Source organism: Rana temporaria, chromosome 4, assembly GCF_905171775.1.
Source record: "Rana temporaria chromosome 4, aRanTem1.1, whole genome shotgun sequence".
NCBI classification, from domain to species: domain Eukaryota; kingdom Metazoa; phylum Chordata; class Amphibia; order Anura; family Ranidae; genus Rana; species Rana temporaria.
The window spans coordinates 278,505,034-278,517,488 of record NC_053492.1 but is presented as its reverse complement, the minus strand read 5'-3'; positions in this window follow the sequence as shown (position 1 = coordinate 278,517,488).

Genomic DNA, 12,455 nt, shown 5'->3' with positions numbered 1-12,455 from the left:
TAGATTGAAAAAATAAAAAGAAACCAAAAACACAATTAAAAAAAGCCTCAGCATTTACATTGATAGAATATGTTGTTTAAAAAGTAGTACCTATATAGAAATACAAACACAGTGTCTCTTGTTTAGAAAATGCTGGCCAGCTCTGCCCCATTGGTTGGTTTTAGCTAACATTTTTTTTATACATGCCGCCCCTTTGGTTACATTGCAGGAAATAATAGAAATGTACAACCATACACAATTATTACAAATGACAGCATTCATCAAGGCACTATTGCATGTGTAGATATCCTGCCCCTCAGCATTGATTACATGAAAGTAACTTCCTAATGACCTCTGTCCAACCAACACAGAACAATACTTGGCCTGATCTGAATACACCCTACATAATTGATAATGAGTCACAGCATTTTTGACCTCTCTATTTTGTGATGTCTACAAAAGCATTTGGGTACGAAAATCACATTCTGGTATCCAAGAGACATAATAGCTTAATAAAACTGTGCAACCAACAGACCAAACCCCCATCCCATTGCTCTACATTTTAGAGCCCGCTGCTGATCCCATGTTTAAATTTCTTACCTGCCTCTCTCAAAATCCTCGTTTCTTACGCTCGCTGAATTAACACGTAACCTACGTAATCACGTCAAGCGCCTTTTATCCACTCCGCGTATGTATGAAACGCCGCCCTCGTCACCTTTGCCATGCCCCTAATCAATTGAAAAAGTAAATATGGCGTTAACTGTGTAGGTTCTGGAATCGCGCGAATATTCTCCGCGTAACCTACGTCAATACGTTCTTGGCATTCGCGACACTCCGCATATGCAAGAATCCCCGCCCTCATCTCCGCCCCTGACGGGACATTTCCTCGTTTCCACGCCCCTAATCTCTGTGGGAAGGAAAGATGGCGATGTCACACGAGCGGGCACGGAGCTCTCATGGCGCAAGTGAAGGGACAGAGGCAGGACCGTCCCGATCCAGGCCTAAAAGATATAAAGCCACTAATATGGCGTTCGAAGAAATGGTGGAGTTGGTTTACATCATGAGGAGGAAGGATTATGATGGTGAATGTGGGCCCTACAAAACACCGAACCGTAGAAAGTCACACATAATGGACAAGGTGGCAAGGAGAATGAGTAGAATGTTTGGTGTCACCAGGTCAAAGGAGCAACTACGGAAGCGTTGGTCCGATTTAAAATTGAGGGAGCCACATCACATGAAGAAGATCCTCAAAATTCTGCGTAAAAGTAAGTCCATATTATTTAAGGGGGGGGGGGGGAATGTCTGCAATAATGTGTTGACATGTATTTTTTCACATCTGCCTCCTTGGCCTGCTTGTACTTTTGAACACGTGTAGATACTGTATTGTGTTTATGTCAAATAACAACCCTTACCAAATTTTGTGAAATAGTAAACACGCGTAATATGACATTGTTTTGCAAAAATGTGACGTTACTCCAGGAACAACACACCTGGACATGGCTGACTGGCCCCAAACTTGGTTTTCCAACATTGTTGAATAGCAAAATCACAGAAATTAAATTGAGTGAATGTGACAGGCAAACAAGATTCATTCTCCAAAATGCAAATAAAGCTGATGTTTTAACATCTTGAAATGCAAAGCACCTGTGTCTCAAAAATCAAAGTATATTTATTTGGAGGGTCGACGAGAATTAATGTTTTGGGGGGACATCCATGTGTGTCACTTCTTTGCAAAAAAGGGGCAGGATCAGAGCTTGGCCTAGAACTACGCCAAAAATGGAGGATTGCTGAAAGAATAAACAACCAAAAATCATCATAAATGTATCGTCTATGCAATGTGTGCGATTTATGATATCCAATATCTGTGTGCTGATGAGTATCCCTTTTGTTTTTTATTATTTCTTATAGGGGAAAGAAGACGCCAGCAATTGGAGGAGGCAGAGAGGGCCAGACACCCGCAAAATCAAACACCTCCACATGTTGAGCAGGAGGAGGCTGGGGAAGGAAGAGAGGAGGATGTGGAAGGAGAAGAGGATGTGGAAGGAGAAGAGGATGTGGAAGGAGAAGAGGATGTGGAAGGAGAAGAGGATGTGGAAGGAGAAGAGGAAGGAAGAAAGGAGGAAGGAAGAGAGGAGGAAGAAGTTATTTTGGACTTAGAATTTATAGCAGATGAAGGGCAAGTGGCGGAAGAACAATTTGGCGAATTGCAAGAAGGTGGATTGATGGATGAAGGAGGAGTCGAAGATGATGGGGAGGTGGTGGAAGAAGGAGGAGTGATAGAAGATGATGGGGAGGTGGTGGAAGAAGGAGGAGTGATAGAAGATGAAGAAATTGGGGATGTGGAAATTATCAGGCCATCAGGTCAGTGTCACCCCTATATTAATAGGGCCAAACATATGCAGATAGGCTGGAAATTATTTACATATTTTGAATGCCAATTTGTTTCTTTTTAGGGGATGAAGATGGTGTAGCACATTTTTCACGTGCAAGTGCTTCTATAATTGTACAGCAACTAATGGAGTGCAGCACGGAAATGGACATTATGCGGGAAAGGATGCTAGTCATGGAGCAGAATGTGCGAAATGTCATTTCAGAGTGTAGCACGGAAATGGAGAACATGCGACAAAGGATGCTAGTCATCGAACAAAATTACAAAAATATCATTGACATGATGGGCCGTGTCAAAGACTGAACCACAGAAGCCCATCCCCCGCCCATCCCCCGCCCACAAAACCCTTTTTAATTTTTGTACTTTATAATACGCCAAAATTTCTAAATGCACACACAGTGTGCCAATATGTGCTATCTGCCATCACAGACTATCTATTGTCTGTGCTTTGTGGGTACAAACCCCTCCTCGATCCTCAAGTAGTTGAGAGGAAGGGTTTGCTCCCACAAAACACAGACATTGATCACCCATGATGTCAGATAGCACATGTGGCCATTTGTCTGTTTAACCAATGACATTTGGCGAGTTTTCACTGAATGTGTGCATTTAGAAATTTTGGCGTGTTCCAGTGTGAAAGCACACCATCCATATGACTGACTGCTGTTCTTTTTTTAAATTTTTGTTTGGTGTTGATCTTTTTTGGTTTGTAAATGTTTCCAGTTTCAGATCACAAAACGAACAAGAAATCTCACCTAAAGAAAGAAGTTAACTAATTTTTGTAAAAAAAATAAAAAAATTTGTGTTGTGTTAAAATCTTGTTGAAAAAATTAGACACAAACAAATACAAAGCCAAAAAATGTTTTGTATAAAAACAATACACAAACATTTCTAAATGTAAATAAATGTCTTCGAAACAAATACCCAAAAAAAAATTAGAAAATAAAAAATAACCCAAAAAATTTCTACATAAATTAGTCTGGGTTATTGGAAACCAAACTAAATAAGAACTTACATTTTTAACCAAAGTCTAAAAAAATTCTGTTTAGAAGTGTGTATATATATATATAAATATATATATATATATATATATATATATATATATATATATATATATATCTCTAGAGATAGATATATAGGAGACAAGCCCAAAAATTCTTGCGTATAGTTTCAGTGAAATTATTCTTACATTGTGTTTCGATCATTATTATTGCTAATCACTGTCAATAAAGACAAAAAAATAAATAATTAAAAGCCAATATTTTATTGCAAAAATTTGCAGGAAATGTTTTCTGCCTAAAAATACACATTTCTTGTTAAAAAATGACTAAAATAAAAAAAAAAAAATGTGACATCAAAAGCAGAAAAATGAGTGGCTTCTTATTTCTAGACTGAATACCCAGTTTGTAGATGAGTGAATAATGTGCAAATGTGGTTAGTTAATACATCTGAGTAAGTAAATCTGGCACTAGAAGTGCACTATTTTTGGAGATAACCTGGAAGACAGAAAAATAGAGAAAAAGCAGTAATGACAAACAACTGTATAAAGTCCAATGGTCTAATTATTTATTAGTTGTGAGAATATTCCTTTCTTTGGGGGCCGAATTAGAAAGAAATATGATCTGGCATAGCAATGGCCCCCCGACCCATGAAGTACTCAACATATTTGTCGCGTACCTCACGAGCAGATTGGGGGGCCAAGCCAGCGCGACCAGTGTCCAGGCCAGGAATGTTCTCTGAGGGTAGTCCTGCCTCAGAGCCCATGGAGGCTAGGTACGTCTGGGAGTGCCTGCGTAGAAAATTGTGCAAAATGCAGCAGGCAAATATAATGGTGTTCAATTTATATTCCGCCAAATGTATCGATGTCAGGAACAGGCGGAACCGGTTGGAGAGGATCCCAAAGGCATTCTCGACTACCCTCCGAGCCCTGGACAACCGAAAATTGAACACACTCCTCTCTGAGGTGAGGGTCCTCTGGGGAAAAGGCCGCATTAGGTGAGGTCCAAGGCCGAAAGCCTCGTCCGCTAGGAACACAAACGGAAGTCCTTCCACATTATCTTCATCTGGTGGCAATGCCAGACCACCAGTTTGGAGACGATCATAGAAATCAGTCCGTGCGAACACTCCCCCATCTGACATCCGGCCGTTCTTCCCCACGTCCACATATAGAAACTCATACTGTGCCGACACCACCGCCATCAACACGATACTATGATAACCCTTGTAGTTATAATAGAAGGACCCCGAGTGGGGTGGGGGCACAATGCGGACGTGTTTCCCATCTATTGCTCCACCGCAGTTAGGAAAATCCCACCGCTCGGCAAATTGGGAAGCCACAGACTGCCATTCCTGTGGTGTGGAGGGTAGCTGTGGGGACAAACAAAAAAAGAGATTTAGTACTTTGGCACATAAACATTGCAAACATAATCCTACAAGCATCCTTGTGCAACTTTACATTTTTAAAATAGCATTTGCAAATTATGAAGGGAGAATTTCGGGGCACAAATAGATAGGCCCACTTAATTAATAAGAGACTCCACAGCCCTCTGATGGGGACAAAAACACTTTGAAGGGGGGGTGGGGGGTGTTTAAACTGTTTTTAGAAAACAAAAAAAAAACAAAAAGTGGCATGGTGGGGGTTGGCCCGAAGATAGCATGCTGGACAGGTTAATATTGGGTAAGATCAAAATATGCAGGTAGGCCAAAATAAAAAGAACATGTAAAAGCTGATATCAACATGCATAGTGAGAAAAGGGAACGTTAGTTAAACACACAGCATATCTGGGAAATAAAATAAAAAGTTAGTTTGCCACATTATAAAGACACATTGTGAGGTTAAAATGAGGAAACTTACCTTCATATACTCCTCGTGCATAACTTTAATGATGGCAGCACACGTGTCCGGTATGATGACCCCAAGCGCCTGCGGAGAGATGCCTGTCGAGAACTTGAGGTCCTGCAGGCTCCTCCCAGTCGCCAGGTACCGCAACGTGGCAATAAGCCTCTGCTCGGCCGTGATGGCTTGGCGCATCACAGTGTCCTGCCTCGTGATATAGGGGGACAGAAGTTCCAGCAGACTGTTGAATACGGGGTCCGTCATGCGGAGAAAATTCCTATAGTCATTAGGATTATTCTCCTGGAGTTCCCTAAGCAGAGGCATATGAGAGAACTGGTCACGCTGGCGCAACCAATTCTTGGTCCAGAAACGCCTCCGCCCCCTGTTTCTGGCCAAAGTACTGGAATAATGAACATATCCAGCAGCCATCCCATAAACAGCACCAACTCGCGAAAATTGACGCTGCTGCTCCATCATGGCTTCAAACCGGCCGGCTGGTCAGTCAAGAACACACTCCAACAGAAAGCACAATCAAATCCAGCGGTACCTGCAAAGAACGCACGACACACAGATACGAACGCACAGTACGAATCTGCTAAGCAGAACGAACTGCACGCCTGTACCCGAATGCCAACTACGTACCCACAAGCACACGCACTGAACGAGAAAATACTACCTACTAAAGCCTGGAGACCGAGAAGCGCGAATCAGCTCTAACCAAACCTTCACTAACACGAGCAAAGCCGTAACTAGCAAAAGCGGAACAGAGGGCGTCGCCATTGACTTTGGCCTTTCCCTTTATAGTGACGTCAAACGTGGATTACGTGCACGCGTTCAGGTCCGCAGGGAAATATCGTCCGCTGGTGTGTACAAGCCAGCGGGCCAAATGAAAAAACAGCCTTGTACGCCGGAAACAGCCCGTCGGACATTTCGAGCGAACATGTTTGGTCGTGAGTACTCGGCCTCAGTGTTGAAGTTATATATTACCCGTGCTTGAATATGGTGGCTGCATTCATTTTTTACTTTTTAGGCTAAGAACATTTAAGCTGAGTTATATTACCTTGTCATGGGGGCTCCATTCTCTGCATTTTACAGATCCACAGTCAGTGTACAGATAACAAATATTTGCCAGCAAATAGGTAAAGTCCCTTCTACCAAGAAAATCTACCTGCTGGATTTTTTTTTTTTTTTAATGGATCTCATAAGTACCGGTAAAAAAATCACATAAAATATTGGTCCTAGCTGTTGGATTAGTTAAAGAACAGGCCAAAAAAATGGTTTCTATGACAAATTGATATTTGGAAATGAGCAAGTTTCACACATACGATCTTCAGCTTGTATAAAAACACTGGGGTAGATTTAAGAAGCAATTGCGCCTGTGTAACCATAGGTTACACAGCGCAATTGCTTACTTGCCCGGCGTAACGAGTGCTCCTGATTCAGGAACCTCATTACGCCTACTGCAGCCTAAGATCTGCGCGGCATAAGGCTCTTATGCCCGCATATCTTAGGCTGCATTCTTGCGGTGGCCGCTAGGTGGCGTTCCCGTTGTGCTCAGTGTATAGTATGCAAATTGCATACTAACACAGATTCACAACGTTGCACGAGCCCTGCGTACGCAATTTACGTCGTTTACGTACGGCGGTTTTCGCGCAAGGCTGCCCCTGCTATTAGCAGGGGCAGCCCATGTTACGTATACCCGTCGTTCCCGCGTCGCGAAATTTGAATTTTATGTAGTTTGCGTAAGTGAATCGTGAATGGCGCTGGACGCCATTCACGTTCACTTTGAAGCAAATGACGTTGTTGCGACGTCATTTGGCGCAATGCACGTCGGGAATGTTTCCCGACGGAGCATGCACTCTACGATCGGCGCGGGAACGCGCCTAATTTAAATGATTCCCGCCCCCTACGCCCCCAAAATTCCTATGTAAAAAAATTAGCATATTTCATCCGACCAATAAAAGAAAAGTGTTTTTAATAAAAAAAAAGTCAACCTTCAAATAATTATGTTCAGTTATGCACTCAATACTTGGTCGGGAATCCTTTTGCAGAAATGACTGCTCCAATGCGGCGTGGCATGGAGGCAATCAGCCTGTGGCACTGCTGAGGTGTTATGGAGGCCCAGGATGCTTCGGTAGCGGCCTTAAGCTCATCCAGAGTGTTGGGTCTTGCGTCTCTCAACTTTCTCTTCCCAATATCCCATAGATTATCTATGGGGTTTAGGTCAGGCCAATTGGCAGGCCAATTGAGCACAGTAATACCATGGTCAGTAAACCATTTACCAGTGGTTTTGGCACTGTGAGCAGATGCCAGGTCGTGCTGAAAAATTAAATCTTCATCTCCATAAAGCTTTTCAGCAGATGGAAGCATGAAGTGCTCCAAAATCTCCTGATAGCTAGCTGCATTCACCCTGCCCTTGATAAAACACAGTGGACCAACACCAGCAGCTAACATGGCACCCCAGACCATCACTGACTGTGGGTACTTGACACTGGACTTCAGGCATTTTGGCATTTCCCTCTCCCCAGTCTTCCTCCAGACTCTGGCACCTTGATTACAGAATGACATGCAAAATTTGCTTTCATCCGAAAAAAGTACTTTGGATCACTGAGCAACAGTCCAGTGTTGCTTCTCTGTAGCCCAGGTCAGGCGCTTCTGCCGCTGTTTCTGGTTCAAAAGTGTCTTGACCTGGGGAATGCGGCACCTGTAGCCCATTTCCTGCACACGCCTGTACACGTGGCTCTAGAGGTTTCTACTCCAGACTCAGTCCACTGCTTCCGCAGGTCCCCCAAGGTCTGGAATCGGTCGTTCTCCACAATCTTTCTCAGGGTCCAGTCACCTCTTCTCGTTGTGCAGCATTTTCTGCCACACTTTTTCCTTCCCACAGACTTCCCACTGAGGTGCCTTGATACAGCACTCTGGGAACAGCCTATTCGTTCAGAAATTTCTTTCTGTGTCTTACCCTCTTGCTTGAGGGTGTCAATGATGGCCTTCTGGACAGCAGTCAGGTCGGTAGATATGTGCATTCCCGTTCGTACAAATGTTATTTTCGTACGAAAATGTTCATTTTCGGACCCGCAGAATAATGTGTACATACGAAAAAATTAAAGCACCAAAATATGTAAACGACGTGATTACGAATGAGCTGCATAACGAACAACCGCAAATACGAACGAACGATCTGACGAAAATACGACAAAACGAAAACGGCAAAAGAACGAAAATTACATCTATAACAAAAGATTTGCATTCTGTATCCTGTTTGAATCCCATCTCTGCTCGTATCCTCAGCCGCATGTCCACATGACACCTACAACAAAAGATTTGCATTTTGTATTTTGTTTGAATCCCCTCTCTGTTCGTATCCTCAGCCGTATGTTCACACGACATTCACAACAAAAGATTTGCATTCTGTATCCTGTTTGAATCCCCTCTCTGCTCGTATCCTCAGCCGTATGTTCACACGACATCCACAACAAAAGATTTGCATTCTATATCTTGTTTGAATCCCTTCTCTGTTCGCACCCTCAGTCGTATGCTCATATGACATCCACAACAAAAGACCCGCACTCTGCATTTTGTTTGAATCCTTTCCCTGTCCGCATCCCCAGCCGTATGTTCACACGACATCCACAACAAAAGATTTGCATTCTGTATCCTGTTTGAATCCCTTCTCTGTTCGCACCCTCAGTCGTATGCTCACACGACATCCACAACAAAAGACCCGCACCCTGTATTTTGAATTCCTTTTTTCTGTTCGTATTTTGGATTCAACAGAATGCAAATCCCTTGCCACAGATGTAATTTTCGTTTTTTTGAATGGGCAGTGAGTTTAGTTAGTAAAGCAGCTTCTCTTTTGTGCTGAGTAGTACAGTAAAGCCAAATAAACTTTTCTGTGGATTTTCATCTGAAGGGAGATCAGTTGGCCAGACTTTTGAACCCAAAAATGGTTTTCTGATGGAGTTTAAAAACGGACACATTTTCTGAGAACGAACGGAAAACGATCGTTTTTATGTTTGTTGTTAAAAAAGTCTGACCAAGTGTATGGGGCTTAACAATCGTTAATATGGATGAGCCGCGTGTTGAAAGTGCCGCGAATCCCGCGATATATTTACGAAAGTACAAAATTACGAAAATCCTTTTTCTGTTCGTATCTTCAGTCGTATGCCCACATGACATCCACAACAAATTGTCATAGATGTCACACGAACACACGACCGAAAACACGAACAGAAAAAGGAATCCAAAACACAGAATGCAAATCATTGACGAAAATTCACGAAAAATTATTGTCTCACAAGTAACGAACATGAATTAAACAGAATAACGAACCATCCCGCATGTACGAAAATAAAACGGTAACTAAAATACGAAACGATCGGAATATGAAAAAATCTGGTCGTACAAAAAACGAACGGGAAAACGGGCGTCTTACGAAAAACGAACGGAAACGAACCTACGGAATGATACGAAACAGAACAAAAAAAAAACGCAATTTTTTTCTGTGCACATGTCTACAGGTTGGCAGTCTTAGGCTGGGTTCACACTACTACACTACTTTCATCCTACTTTGCTCTGTGTTCAATGTTTCCCTATGAGAGCGTCTTGTAGCGTCCTACACAAGTCGGTCCGACATTGAAAATGCTCCCTGTACTACTTTTGGTCCTACATTGATCCTACTTCAGGCCCATTGAATATCATTGAAGTCGGACCAAAGTAGTATCCTGTTCATGAAAGTAGGATGGATGTAGGACCAATGTAGGATAAATGTAGGACCAATGTAGCAGAGCAAAGTAGGATGAAAGTAGTGTAGTAGTGTGAACCCAGCCTCACCCATGATTGCGGTTTGGAGTAATGAACCAGGCTGGGAGTTTTTAAAAGCCTCAGGAATCTTTTGCAGGTGTTTAGAGTTAATTAGTTGATTCAGATGATTAGGTTAAGAGCTCGTTTAGAGAACCTTTTCATGATATGCTAATTTTTTGAGATAGGAATTTTGGGTTTTCATGAGCTGTATGCCAAAATCATCAATATTAAAACAATAAAAGGCTTGAACTACTTCAGTTGTGTGTAATGAATCTAAAATATATGAAAGTCTAATGTTTATCAGTACATTACAGAAAATAATGAACTATGGGCCAGATCCTCAAAAGAGATACGGCGGAGTAACTGCTGTTACTCCGTCGTATCCCTGGTCCTAACTATGGAACTGATCCACAGACTCAGTTTCCCATAGTTAGGACGAAGATCCGACATGTGTAATTGAATTACACTGTCGGATATTAAGGATGCAATTCTAGGCCGGCCGCTAGGTGGCGAGGCCATTGCGGCCGGCCTAGAATATGCAAATGACCAGTTACGGCGATCCACGAAAAGGTTCCGACGGGCCCGTCGCTCTAAATCTACGTCGTTTACGTCGAGTTCCGCCGCGTAAAACTAGGGCTAAGCCCTAGTTCTCTTAAGCCATGTTAAGTATGGCCGTCGTTCCCGCGTAGAATTTTAAATTCTACGTCGTTTGCGTAAGACGTCCGTGAATGGCGCTGGACGCCATTTACGTTAACGTCTAAGCAAATGACGTCGGAGCGACGTCAGTTAGCGCAATGCACGTCGGGTAATTTACCCGACGGAGCATGCGCAGTACGTCCGGCGCGGGAGCGCGCCTAATTTAAATGAGACTCGCCCATTTGAATAGGAACGCCTTGCGCCGGACGGATTTAAGTTACAGCGCCGCAAAATTCCAGGTAAGTGCTTTGTGGATCGGCACCTAACTTGGGAATTTTGCGGCGGAGTAACTTAAATCAGAAAAGTTACGTTGCGCCGCGGCTTTGTGGATAACCCCCTTTATCACAATATGCTAATTTTTTGAGAATGACCTGTACAGCAAGGCTTTAAAAAAGCTATGACTAACTAATTTGTGGCAGTTTCTAAGTTACTTTATTTGCATTTCAACTCTTTTTAATATGTGAACTGGAGATTAGTAGTGGGTTTAATTTTTTACAGCAACCTTTGTAGACACAGATACCAGTCCAGTAATATGTTTGCAAACAGTGGTGAATTTAAAGGGAAACGTTCTGCTTTTCCTCCTCCCCTCGTCCTCTTTTACTTTTTCTTTTTTTTTTCAGAGAGAGCAGATACCTAGTTCTTGTACAACATTGATCTGTTTGTGCAGTACCTGTGTTTGTTTCTGCACAGAATCGACCTGCTGTTGATTTTGCTGCTGTTGATTGCAGCAAACACCACCAGCTGTTTTATCATCTCTTCTATTTTCTCACATTACAGGTACTGGCCTTTTAAATATCACTTTTTTGCCACAAGTGCATGCATCCTCCACCATTTGAGAATTGGAGATAGGTAGTCAGTGTAATGCTTCCAGGGGTGGGCAACCTTTTTAGTTACAGTTTCATAGTTTGTTCATACAATTTTAAAACAAGTAATTTTTCTCCTTCATTGATGTGTGCTGATGAGGCTGCACTGATGGGCACTAAAAGGCACTGATATGGTGGAACTGATCGGTACTGATGAGGCGGCACTGGTGGGCTCTGATCAGGCAGCACTGGTGGGCTCTGATAGGTGGCACTGATGGGTGGCACTGAAGGGGACTTATAGGTGACACTGAAGGGCACTGATTGGTGGCAATGATTGGTGGCACTGAAAGGTGGCACTGATAGGCGGCACTGATGGGCAATGGAAGGAGACACTGATGATAAGGCACTAATGGGCACTGATGGTCACTGATAGGTGGAACAGGTTGGCACTGATAGGTGACACTAATAGGCAGCACTGATATGCACTGGTAGGTGGCACTGGTGGGTACTGCATAGCAGCAGTGGCTCTCCCTGTTTGGGACTGATGTCCCTCTGACAGAAGCCAGCAATTGGCTAGTTTTTTTTCTCCTGGCGCTGTCAGTGTGAGGGGAAAAAAAGGTGCTTCCGGATCTTCTGTTTACATTGGCTGACAGCTGATCACATGGTAAGGGGCCGGGACTCCAATCTATGATCAGCCGAGTATCATTGACTCACTGATCACAGAGGGCACCGCATGCACTCCGCATCTCAGGAGGACGTGCATGGACACCCTCCCAGCAATTAAGGCCCGCGCTGTAGCTGTCTTTCAGGTATAGCACGGGCAGGAGGAGGTTAAAACAACATTAGTGCCGTGCTGTGCCCTACATCCAAGTGCCTCCTATATAATATTCAAAAAACATTTATGAGTGCATAGCAATTTTATATATGCCTTAAAGGGTCACTAAAGGAAACA